The following is a 13,786-nucleotide window of genomic DNA, read 5'->3' as shown; positions in this document are numbered from 1 at the left end:
CATGCTGCTGTTAGCACCAGAGCTAACTTTAGCTACGGCAGTCCTGGTACAGACAAATGATGTAGCCATCCCATAATATATAATTTTTCAACACATTGGAAGTGCTTGAGTTTACAAAAAGTCTTAAAATGTTGAATATAATCGCTATAGTTGGACTTGAATTTACAGTAACCTGTGAATGCTGTAGACAGATGACAAATGCACAGATAAATATAAATGAGACAAATATATTTGTTGTTTAAGTTCATAAATATGTCTATTCATCGATTCAGTCATCAACCAAGACTTTTTTTTAAATTTAAAAACTTTTCTTCTTGTGTCAGATATTGCTACTTGACAAAAATGTGATTAATCACGATGAATTAATTACAAAGCCTGTAATTAATTAGATGAATTCTTTTAATCACATCTCACCACTAATTTGAATGTTTTGACGACCACAAACACTTTATTGTCAATTATTGCACTTTTTTCACATTTCCTACATTTAGACATTGGAAAGTCTCTGCTAAGTAGGTAAAGCTACATAAACTCATTTAACTTCAACAACTCACATGCAAAAGCTTTCTCTGATTTGTAAATAAAAAAACACCATCACCACCTCAAAGCCTGAACAGTGATGCAGAGCAAATAGCAAGGAAAAAAATCTGAGCGTTTTCTCTTTTCAGTCATGTGACAAACAGCAACCCAAAGAGGCTGGACATCCATCACAGCTATGACTATCCTGGCAGTGCTGACCTGTAGTCATCAAAGTGCTACGAAAAGCGAGCCTCCACTAGCTGTGATTTAGGGCCTTCTGAGGGCCATCCAGAGATGGGCGCTCCGTGTAGCTATGCAGTATGTTCAGGTTGATTAAACTTTAACACAGGCCTGTAGACGTGAACAAGAGTGGCTGCGATGAGTTAGCATGGCATGTGTAAGGGCTGCTTGAAATAGAGGCACTACTGTTGGATTCTAATGTCTCCCTGTTCACCCATGTAGCCTCACCTAGTGTCAAACCAATGGATGTGAACATTAACATCCCCATTGTTCTTTGTGTATGTCAACATGGAACTGCCCGCAGTCCAAGCTATGGGCCTCTCTGGTCGCACAGCAAATAAGACAAGAGCCAAACTAACATGAAGTATTACCAATATGTCACAAACAGTAGAGCATGAATAAATACATGAGGGAGTTGTAGGTGAAAATATGAAAGTCCTATTAGGGTGAGAATGCATATCAATAGCATAGTTGGTAGCTCAGTGAATTGTGAGTAAATTGTGTGCAATCAAAAAAGCTTCCAATGTAGTTCATGGCTCTGATCTAGTCCTTCATATAACATGTTAAAACACGTGTCTCCATGTACTGTGCACTGTCTAATAAACTGCAAAGACACGTGCAGATGCTATCTTTTCAGACTTTCTTTCTCAACTGCACAGCAACAACATCTGAAAACAACACCTCATCTTGGATAATGCATGGTGAAACAGTTTAAGATTAAAAATAGCGCTGATAATCAACCAAAGACATATTCTGTGCTGCCATCAAATGCCAAAGAAATTCTAATTAACCCCATTGTTCACTCGTGACTCCTGCTGTACTTTTCATCCAATTTAGTGCCTATTCTGCCCCACAGTCCCTTGTGTAGATAGAAAGATTCCTGTAATTACAGCTGACAGACTGATGTTTGGTATTTCAGCGGGGCTGTGTGAACAGAGAGGGGTTTAAAAAGGGAACTTGTTTAGAAAGTGGGCACCACTCTGCAGATCATGCTAAAGCAGTGCTATAAGAGAATTAATGCGTGGTAAGGGAACAGAGTATCCATATTTGAGAGGCAAACAAATATGGCAACAGATTGTCCATTCAAATGAGCAGAATTCCCGCTGTCAAAATCTTAATTTTTCCATAAATTCTATATGGATTTTTTTTTTTCAGCGAAATGGGTTCAACATACAATACCTATATATAAATAAAGCAGTTTTTTTTTCTGAAAGTGGAGCAACATTTTTCATTTCAGAACAGCTCTGAATTCAGCTCCTGGAAACATGGTCCATTTATGAGGCTGGCTGAGATGCAAAGAGGCTTGCAGTGTCGAATGAACACACTTCATAATTGCGCTTAATTGGCTGGTGTTGCAATTGTGTGTGGGTGGATGATCAGGAAAAACACCATCATGACTGAGCTAAATTTGTTCTCAAGGAACCTCAGTATTTCTTAATGCATCGCTGCAGAAATCTCAACAATCAAAAGAAAATGCTAAATTTAGAGTTTGTTCAATAATAACAATCACAGATATAATCAAAACATTAATAGTAGCACTGGATCCAATGGCTGAATATGTCAATGGTGATTTTAAAAACAGCGTCTACATTACAAAGTGTGTCGATCTGCGAGAGACTGGTGGTGAGGTGCCACCAGATGTAAAAATATCAGCAACTGCAGGACAGATTACCATGAACTCATGCACAGACACTGATGGTTTCTCAGACAATAATTTGACTGCGCAGCTGTTGACTCTCCGTTTGGTTCATCTGTGAAATTTCCCATGCACGATTGTTAAAAATCAAATGTCAACGTTTTCACTTCGATCACATTTAGAGCTGAAACTGGTGAATATTTCTCAACTAATTAAACTATCATGTTAGAAAAATCTAGATTTTTGTGGTGGAGAACAACAGCTTGGAAGAGACTGCTGGTTAGCATGTAGTCTTAAAGGGACTGGTTCAGTCACCATTTCAGTTCTTTTTCTGAAACAGGAAAACATGCAAATAAGAACAGCTTTAATGGGAATTTGGCTGTATTAAAATAGAGTATGTGATGAATGTAGTGCTTATGTATCTCAAAAGCAATTGGTCGCTGTGGTCTGCCGTGGGGGAAAAAAAACAAACACCTTTTTGCTCTGTTATACTTCAAGTACTTCCACACTTTGAAAGCTTTCGGAAACTAAAAATGAGCTGATTTGGATTTTACTGCCAATATCATTGTCTAAAATTGTAGTGCAAAGAGCAGTTGACCAATAACTGGAGCCAAAAATGACATCATGACGCAGCTATTACAGTGATACTGAAGAAAAACATCAATTACAATGGACTGTAGTAAAAAAAAACATGCAACGGTTAAAAATAATCATGCTGGCATGCTTTGAGTATCAACGTCATCGAATATGCTGACTCACTGTGACAGCTCTAACCACATTTTTTAAAAATGTGTTGATGTTAAGTAATATTGACCAGTATATCATAAAACTTTTTTTAAGCTTTAAAATATGAACATCAGTTTCAACATTGTAAAATGGCATTGACTGAATTGTAGCATTAAGCAAACAAGCGCTGATGAACCAACAACACAAATTCTACCCAGCACCGCTTGGCACATAGACTCTGTAAGTGACTAGCTGGTAAAGAAGCCATGTATCCAGAAACCAGGTATTTTATACACTGGCTGGAAATGCCAAAACACAGCCCCGTATTATTTACAAGTTTAAAAACATGAGACTAAGCGAGGGCTGAATGTAAAACAGACAACTTTTTAGTAATCTAAGTGATAAGATAATGTGGTGGTTTTCAGCTGTTCATTCGCCCCATGTGGCCTACAACCAGTGGATAGAGTTATGACAACATTATTAGTTTATTCATGTCTTCATAAAAAAAATCTTGAATGGTTGTAACAGCATTGCTGGTGCGGTAGTAGGACAACAAAACTGATCATTGGTCTTCATAAACCCCCACATGCTCCACACACCCACTTGTTTACTATAATGGTCAATAAAAGCAAACCTAGGCAACGTTAAACTGGCTGTCACTAAGTCTGCACTCATGGGTAAACAGAAGAGTGGGTGTGTGGGCTGGTTACTGCTACAAGGGATGGGTGTGTGTTGATTTCCCAAGGGGAAGAAGGCATTGAGCATACGGGTCACACCGTGTGGGTGGCTAATACTGTGACTCAAGCTCATGGCTGGACAGTGTCCGGTCTTCCTGACCCCTCTAGGGCAATAGAACAGAGGACAGAGTAGCTGAAATAGTAGGACTGTGACATGTCTCCGCCAACACACAATCTGCCTCAGTGGACACTGTACATAATGTGCATCAAATCAAGACTATGTGGAACAACCAGAAAAAAAGTAGCCTGGAGCTCTGTGCCATTTCATAGCACAGAAGGAACAGTGGCTCCATTTTTCTGCACAAAGAATCTCTTTACAGACCAAGCTACTCAAGTTACTTAGTTTGAGGTTGACATGCACTGTGTGGACATATTAACTGGGTTAGAATAAGTAGGAAAAACTCAAGTTCTAAGAAACAAAACAAATCTAGCTCACTTCTATTTGTAAATGGTTACTGTGACCCAGAAAAATAGACTTCTTTCATTTGAGTTTACATGTATCTGCACAAAACAGCTCCTGCTTGAAAGAAAAACTTTAACTTTGTTTCAAACAGACAATTCAAAAACTTTGAGATGAGTATAAAGAATACATTTCTGAGGTCATAGTTTTACTCAATTTTAAAAGGTCCATACCCTCCCTCCTCCCACAAAATGTGATCGCGGTGGTGACTATTTGCAGGGAGGTAATGTGTTAATGTATGTATTAAAAATGTCATTGTTGAAAGACCCATAGCTAGCAAAGGGGGTTTGTGAAGATCGTTGCAACATCATTGTTTTACTGACCTCCAGCATTTCTGCAGCAGTGCTCTGTTACCCCCGAGGTCAAGATAATTGCACAACTGAAAGTGTAAATTACTGATCTGCCGAGAGATATTCCAAGTGTAATGGAGGAAGGGTTGATGGTGTTAAGGTGGACCAGTCAGATGAACAGACCACCAGAGATACAAGTATTTGATATGTAGTATTGAGATCCAAGCTGATCCAAGTCAGGGTTCAAATATATATAAGCTTAAAGTATCCAATATACGTCTTTTTCATTTGTTCATTCATGCCTGTTAAGCGACCTGTTAGTTATGCTGATGAAAACTACAATAAACAAGTTTGGCTCTTACAAGTTCACTGATATGAACATCCATGGAGCCAATTTTATAAGGGTGCATGAAAGGCATATTTAAAACCAGGTAGTCAGTGGTTTATCAACACGGAAAATTAACTGCAAATATTTTGATTGTATTAAGTTGTTGAAAAATAAGTAAAAAAAAAAAAATCTGCTTCCAGCCTCTGAAATAAGAATATTTTGTGTTCTTCATATGCTTTTGGAAAAATTACATTTCACGCATCAAATGTCAAATTAATTACTCAAGAAAATAACTGACAGACTCATCGACAAGGATATTTGTTAACAGTTACCATCCCCAGTTCTGTATGCCATCTTTTAAAGGTGTCAAAGAGCGAAAAATGTGTTTTTATTGTGTTTTTTATTTTTATAAACTTGGAGGTGTAAAATAAAGGCTGTGAGAATATAAAGCAGCTGGCCTCCTCAGGTAGACGACATCCCAGCTTTATAAGCCATTCAGAAGTTTGTTCAGTTGGTAAGTAGGAGATAATAGTCACTGACCTAAAAGTTTGCAGACTGCTGCTTTTTGAAAGGCGTGCCATTTAGAATGAGGAGCTGCTTCATAGTCTACCATTTTATTTCCTTGCTAATCAGATCAGTTAACAAGCAGACTCTAAAATTTGAGTCGTGTACCAGATGGTCTGTTGTTGGTCTGTTGAGTAAACAGATTCTGTATCCATTCACAGCATTTGAGGAAGTGAAGACCCTGTGGATTACTTTTATCTTTGATGGCAATGTCACTACATCAAAAGGAAAATCCTTAGCGGTAGTATGTTGTGTGGCTAATGTGACAAATGTTACCATTAGTTTTGATTATACATCTATCAGAAATGGGGAAACTTTAAGAGCAATGTGAGACTGGTCAACCAGATTGGGCGGTTGATTCCTGTCATGTCACCTGTTGCGCTTAAGTGCAACTTTAACTCAGCTGGTGTCAGCGCTTTACATCCGTTTGCTTCTCTCCTGCTCATTGTGCTCACAGATACTGTATTTCAATATAGCCAAATTCCCAAACCTGTTATTTAGATTTTTATCTGTTTTTGCCGTCAAACAAGAACATTTTCAAACTGCTTATCTGTGATGTAATCTGACAAATTCACTAAATATACAAGTGAAAGAAGACAACTGTGCAAAGAATTTTGCTTAATTACATATAAAATTATCAGTCACAGATAAAGTTAGAAGTCAGAAGCAAAACCAGAAAGCTTTATTTTCACTGTACTAAACAGTACAACACCTGAAAAACACTTTTTCACACAACTGTACCCACATTCAATAAATAGGGAAGTTTAAAAACATAATATGAGCATTAGCAGTACAATAAGAACTCAGAAGGGACTATGTAAAATATTGCACATAATGTCCACAGTTGTTACACCAGAATGATCACTATGATTGAAAGTCACAGAATAGCTTTGTGTCACACACTCATTCCATTCATTTTACGGCAGCTGCTCATCTAACCAAGTATTGCTCCGTTCTGTCAATCACTGAGCAAAGCATACACGACGAGTCTCTTCCTCCAGAAGGAAGTGTGGACAGCAGCAGACCAATTGTGTTTGAAGATACAGACACTGACACATCCTATTTAGAACAGGGCTAAAGCCAATTAATGATTTGTTGCCATATTTTGTCCTGAATATAAAATATTTTAATATCAAATATAAATATTAAAAGACACATCCTGGTGACATGTGAGACTTTAACTGATTTCCTAAAATCTTTCAGGGTGTTCCTATCCCTGTTACGGATGGCTATGGAATCAAAATACAGCCAAAAAAGCCTGTGGGATTTGCAACCTTAACGCCCCATAGAATAGCTTTACCTCTATGAAAAAGAAAGATGTTTTTTACAAGCCTAATTAAGTTTACCAATATTTATGCTGCTAAATTCTCTTAATGCGTGATTGCTTGACCTGATGGAAAAAGGTCATACCATTCGTTTGTCTTGCTCTTATTTGAAATTATGTAGCCATGACAGCGTGGCAGTTTCATTAACTTGATGTATTCGAGTTGTAGGAAATCCCTTTCTTGTAGATAGTAGAGATGGTATTTAACAGAGAATTGGCAGGATAGAGGTGGGAAAACACAGTGGAAAACAGCGCGAGTTTCTCAAGATGTGCATAAGGCCAGGTTGTGACAAAGGTTTTTTGTATCTATTATAAAAAAATATAGAAAGCTCACATCTATGATTGTTTATCAAAGTACCTGTAACGCTAGTTTAATCCTGTGAAAATGACTGCAGGATAGACAGGGAGACATAGAGGGCATTACAGGCTCTGTCAAATCGAGCATGAACAATGGAACAGATGGTTTTACAGTCTCAGTAAATTCATTCTTACAGAGGTTTATGTTATTTATTTTAAGGCCTGTTTACTAAAAGCTTATGAAGTCAACATCAAAACAATAAATGCGATACCTGTCCAGCAGGGGTCACCCTGTTAACTTCTAACCAAAATGCGTCTTGTACGTAAAGCGGATTATTTGGTGCTTTTGGGTGAGACAGCCCACCTGAACAGAAATAAAAACAGCAGGATCAAGATGATGTGAAGGAGAGAGGAAGGGGAACCGTGAGTCATAATGCTGGGAGAAATAAGCTGACTGGATTAGAAGCCTGTTGACATACATTTAGAACTGAAATCCAACTGCGCTGACCAATACTTCAATGAAGAAAAGGGAAAGAATTGTGTTTTCCGTGTTTATTAATCTCAAGAATTCAGAATGGTGCTATAGAGCTAGGAACAATGACAACTCAAATCTCATTCTGACATAGTTAGGGATGTAAATTTCACAAAGCAGAGAAGCAGAGGGTGAGGCACATGGCACATTTCAGTGAGGTGCAATTGAGAATAAAGAGACAAGGAAGTGTAGGGGGAAGTTAGAAAGGAAAAGAAGGGTAGACAGCCCTGCAGGAGTCACGTCTTTGTTTCAAAAGCCACTCATTAAAGATAAATATCTGTGTGCACAGACCCCCGCATCTTTTCACTGCCTCCCTCTTTGTCCTCGACCCAGTCACATCCATCCTGTATTACCCCGCCGCCCCATATTGTTGCCCTCTCCTCCTCCTCCACTCCTCCCCTCTCCGCAGGTCTGCCAGAATAACAGCAGCTGATGATGAGCTCGACTGAACTCAGAGCAGAGCGCTGCGCAGTCGGACTGAATTCACCTCTTTTCTTGATTTTTTTGTTTTGGTCTTTTTTGCTTTTGTGTGTTGTTTAGGTGGCGGCTGTGTGGGTGTTTGCATGTGTGTGCGCTCCACCAGCCCCCACAGCAGTGTGAGAGGAGGAGACAACTGTAAACGGGAGCGATGTTGTTTCTCCCTCCCTTCTCCTTTCCTTCTCCCTTTTGCTCTCTCTCTCTCGTTCTCATGCTCCTTCTCCTTCATTGCCACGGCCATCAGGACCTGTCCTCCCTCTCTCGCTATCACTCTGCTTGGTTATGCAATGCACAGTCCTCCTACAGTGACTAACTGGTGTTGGAGACCTACCGTAACACTGCTGTCACTGGTGGTCGGTGTAGACCCATACTGTCGTAGCGACTGTCTAGCGCTCCGGCAGCCTTTGCCTCTCGACAGACGCCAGCTCAATGGGATTTTACAGCTTTTCCTGTTCTTCTGGAATATCATCTGCCAGACTATGCTAATTCGGGGACCTGCCCGTTTCTGCCTAGCTCTGTGGAGGCTGGGTATCACCGAGACACTATCAGCTCTTTCTGCAGACATAATCACGCACAGTGTTACAGGGGCTTCAGTGAGGGACAAGGAGCCTTTTTGAGAGCCATAAATTGCACTGTTTCCTAAAGGAGTAAACAAAGCAAGAGGGGGTGTGCTTACTTAAGGATAAGCTGTGGAGAAAGGTGAAGTTGTGTGAAGGAGTTTAGGCAAAGCGGTGACAGGGAACTCAAGTGAGGCAGCAGACATATAGGATGGGAGGAATGGTAGGGAGGCAGGAGGGAGCAAATAAGGAGAGGGGTTCTCTTCGCCCCCTCAAGAGAGGCTGCTAGTGCTTTAGCAGCAGCAATGCAAACCTGCCGATAAAAACACTGACTGCAAAGACCTGCGAGGACTAACTAAATCAAAAAGGAAGTTGAGGGGGTGGGGGGCTGCTAAACTGAAAGGTGGCGCTGTAGACTTAAGGACTGAAGAAGTGATACGAGGAGGTTTTCACTGGAAGCATCGCTGAGCATCGCAAAGCTGCCGTGGAACCACTGCCTTCTATTCCTCTCTTCGTCACTTGGTCTGTCGCTCACAGTCGCCGGGACCGTGGCTACATACCCAGCCTCTCCCTCTTTTACTCTGGGTCTCAACATGTAGAATGCCCTCAAAGCCATGGGTTGTTTTTGTGAGGACCAAAAAAGCATGCCGGATGATGTTGTCTTACACCTTAGATGCCTTAGGGTAAGCCACTTTCTCTTTATACCCCATCGTTTTTTGTTTGTCTGAAATTCATTTCCACTACTACACACACTTATGTTGAAATAGATTTACTGGGGACGGAGATGATTGTGGTTCAGTTCACATGAGTCCAAGGATAGAATCATCCTGTTTACCTTTTCGCTCCCAAATTTCTCGGAGTGATGACACCATCTCCAGCTCATTGTCCTCACCTTCTAAGACTTCTCCATAGGGAAGGTGGGAATTATGCTCAGAACAAATACTTAGGAGGACGTGGGGGAGGTTAATCATTAATGGCATATAAAAAGAGGTGGGCGGGTGGAGAGGCCTCTAAATGGTAGCATTAAATCATGCTTATTTTGACATGGGGCTATGCCATTGCTGCTGACAGTGAACCGGTTCTACTGCAGATAATCCAAGTATGAGACTGAACGAGCGCTGGTGACAAGCTAACAGTTGTTGACAAGCTTAACTTCGAGCTGTGGTTGGTTAAAAACATTGGTGTTCCCCAGCCAATCTGCACTCCGCTCTGCGTGGCCATTGTTTTGTTTGATTCAAAATTGATTTTCTTCAGGTTAGGGGATCATGTTGGTGAGGCTGCCTGAACCCACAGCTGTTTTGAACAGAAATGCCCCTTTGTTGCTTTCTATGTTTGCCTGACACGGTCTCTGTAATTTCCTTTTATTTCAGATAAGTGTCCCCTTGCCCAGCTAGGTGAGCATCAGGATCATGGGCACCACAGTCATCACCCTTGATGATGTGCGGGCACTGGAGGTCAAGGAGGAGCAGGAGGAGTCCATCTTGGCTATGTTAGGCATTATTGGCACATTTCTGAACCTTTTCGTAATTGTTTTTGTTTACATATACACAACACTGTGAAGTGCCAAAGCAGAAGATACAGCATTTCTAAAACCCGGTCATCAGCTAATACTTCTGCAAGAAAGGCTGAAGTGAGCAGCAGGGAAGAGGGTGTTAACTAGAGAGCAACACGTGTTGGGGTAAGAAGTTTGACATGGACATCTTCCTAAGAGAGAGGAGAAAACTGGACAGACTGGCTAAGGATGAAGATGAAGAAGCCATATGGCCAAGTCACAGCCATGAGCCGGGGAGATAACGAAGGGCTGGAAGACATGGCAGCAAAAAGACTGTGCTGGAACCAGGGTGAGCAGAGCCAGATGGACACTAGAAAGTCTCCAGCGACTGACTTCTCTGTGGCCTGATAGGAAACATAAACTTTCTCTTATGATCTGATTTTCTGGGACTACTGGACTAATTGGAAAGATGGCCAACACTGATGTTTTTCCATTTATTTCTACTTAATTTAAAAACTGGTGTGACAGTAATTGCTACTTGCCTTGGAGGGCTTTTAAGCAACATGATTAAAAGCAGAGCCTTTAAAAAGTATGTGAGTAAACTGCTTTGGAGACACTGTTGGCCACCAATCAGTCTTCAGGGCCCTTGTCAAACAGTACTCTTCCCAGCAATGTGGCTGTGCTGTTTTGTCTTTTCCTAAGAGACCGCCAGTTTCATAAATGCCCTCATCACACAACCATTAACATTTATTTTAAGAAAATACATACACTCAACACTATGCTGAGAATGGATTTCTAGAAATGCTCCTTCAAGAAACCTTCAAAATGTGAAATATTTTTATAGAAACAGGTCTGTTACAGCGGCAAGAAACAAACGAAGTAGACCAACTTGTAATTACATAATGTAGCTTGCTGACTTGTGAGATGAAACTGGCCCTATCCTCTACTTTCTTTTTCTGCACCTCTGTCCACTTTTTGATGTCTGGGAGTGGGTAGGGGCTGAAAGATTCTCTTCATTTATTTGGCCGTGTTAATTTCAGGGTAGTGATAGTGACTCTTTTGCTGTAATAAAAATGTTTTTATAAACATTTGAATAAAATCTAGATGTACTGTGCAATAGCATACATTTGAAAAATAAACAGATCATATGGATAAGAGCCTTGAGCTGTGTCTGTGAGAAACACAGATGAGTGTGTGTGAAAGGATATTTATGAGAGAGAGACTGTGAGAAACAATCAAGTGGCTAATTACATTTCTATGATAGGATGTATGATTTCACGTGAATGGAATAGAAGGAGTACTGAGAAACCATTTAGGATTCATTAAACATCGGGTGCACGTTTGTGACTAACAGAAAACTGAAATTCCAAATCAGAGCCAAAGACAATAGGATGGAGGGAATTTCACTTCTCGCTAGCTTGAGTTCGACAGGCTGCTGACTACTCCTGCTGTGTGAAAGCACGAGTGGATGTGGAAGTCACAAGTGCGATCAGAGTGGCAGTTATCTTCTATCATTTTAATCTTCAGCCAGGGAGAAGATTAGTATACTATGCCTGCTCTATTTACAAAGATGATTGCAGGTGGAGGCTTCCCACCTCTAACCCCCCACATCCACTGGAAACGCCTATCTACTCATTTCAGCTGGAAGGAGAAAAGCCTGTGGTAATAAAATCTACAATTCCATGGGTGAGTGACGATAAATTGCACATTTACAAATGTACGGGGGAAAGGTGGCAGTGAATGAAGGTGGCTTGTTTATTTAGTTTTTACCTTGTACTGACTCCAATAATACGCCATGTGATGTGGTAAATCCTTGAATTGAGTGCGTACGAGTTTGTATATAGAACTGCTTTTCTGTGCGTGGGGTCAACAACTCCTTTCAGAAATATTATTTTCTAACTTGGCAATGAAAAGCAGTGAAATTGCAAATGAAATCATGGACACACACTTTCTGAGGACTGTACAAATGAAAAACATGATCCCACAGACACACTTGTTTAATGTGTGTGTCATCAGCGTACCAGAAATGCAACGATCGTCTTCTATTAAACATAATCTCTACTGCATCTGGAGTGACAAATCATTGCCAGCCACCCCTCAACAGGCTAGTCATGTTCAGACTACACTGTAACATCATGCCTATACCCACTCAACATGAATAATGGACCAACTAGCCATTATCTTAATGGTGCCACCTGCTGCAGCCTATGGCAACGCTAAATCTTATCTGTCTTGAACAAGTCTAAAGGGGAATGGAGGTGTTAGAAGGAATGGAGGCAGTACTAAACATAACCAAAAAAATGGCACATCAGAAATCCTGTCTTTAATTAGGATAAATTAGCATTGTGGTGACATTCAAAGGTATTAGCGCTCACTAATAGCTCAGCTTCCTGTGATGGAGAGCCAAACGACAGCAGGAAACAGTAATGTATCCCAAAAGGCTTTGCCAAGACACCTATGATTAATGAACAGCAATGCACTGGGCTGACGGGACTGAGGAGCTCTGGGGCAGTGGTTGTGGGGGCAACAGAGAGACAGAAAGGAATGCCTATTGGTGGGAGAGGAAAAACTAAGGGGGCAAATAAAACATTTTTGGGGTAGGGAGGAGAAATAAAATTCCATTTCAAGGGGATTTATCTCTCTGAGGGAGGTTGGGCGATTTTGATGTTGCTGTGTATTTAAACCCATCCAGGCGCTTTCTAGATGGGCTTAAAGTCTCTCTCACACACACACACACACACCTACGCCAATGTTTATTACAGTTCTGAATATTTTTGTGCAAAAAGCTCTGTTTACTGTTCCTGACTTTTACCAGACCTTTGTGCTATTTGAGAGGAAATAAACAATTTCAAGAGGTATTGCAAACCCGATCAATATGGACTATAGACTACATGCATACATTCTACTGTACGTACCTATTTACACAAATGAACATTTTTACTTGGAAGTCCAGTCCCAAAGACACCAAGGGAGACGCAGGGTCATCAAACAGCCTGTTACAATGTCAACTACATTTAGGTTTCTACCAAGGCGTCTGTGGAGGCTCCAAACCTACATTTATGCATGTAAACTAGAAATGCATTATTTATAAGCACTTCCTGTAAATTAGCCTTGGCTAAAATACCATCTGGAACAGCAAGGATTTGAGAATAATAGTTCATATTTAGGGCTCATTATTTCTGGTTGTAACAGACAAAAAAAATCTGAAAATGTAATAATTAACTGTCTGTTTAAAATCCTGATCTTCGTTTTTGTTTTCTTTAACTGTGGCTGATGTGTTATATCATTTTCCTGCTTACAGTAAACTGTGCTGTGGAGCATCTTCTGAAGTATTTCATGGCTGGAGACACAAACTCAGTGACATGAAGTGTATTTTTCTGCAAACATGTTCAATAGAATTAAGAACTATTTCGTCAGGATAGGTTTTAATCTCTAAACTACACAGTGTGCTTTGTGTTTTGGAGTATCCTGGGACAAAAGCTGAATATTTTAAGACGAAGTAAGTGCTCCATCTCTCTCACACTAATGTGGGGCACAGCTTAACGATATACGTGAGAGTAAAGCATCCTGTATGTCTGCAGCCTTAGTAGTTCATCAAGTCAGTTTT

The 13,786-nt window shown here is 40.4% G+C and overlaps 1 protein-coding gene and 1 long non-coding RNA gene across 2 annotated transcripts in view; one reads left to right on the top strand and one right to left on the bottom strand.

Moving 5' to 3' along the window:
• The window catches only part of birc6 (baculoviral IAP repeat containing 6), a 131,560-nt gene that overhangs the window by 41,418 nt on the left and 76,356 nt on the right, over positions 1 to 13,786 (bottom strand).
• Positions 7,834 to 11,336, top strand: LOC110954556 (uncharacterized). Its single transcript, XR_002595930.2, has 2 exons — positions 7,834 to 9,370; positions 10,058 to 11,336. It is a non-coding gene; the product is annotated as an uncharacterized LOC110954556 (long non-coding RNA).

Source organism: Acanthochromis polyacanthus, chromosome 15 (genome assembly GCF_021347895.1).
Source record: "Acanthochromis polyacanthus isolate Apoly-LR-REF ecotype Palm Island chromosome 15, KAUST_Apoly_ChrSc, whole genome shotgun sequence".
NCBI classification, from domain to species: domain Eukaryota; kingdom Metazoa; phylum Chordata; class Actinopteri; family Pomacentridae; genus Acanthochromis; species Acanthochromis polyacanthus.
This window is presented reverse-complemented; position numbering and strand designations above follow the sequence as displayed.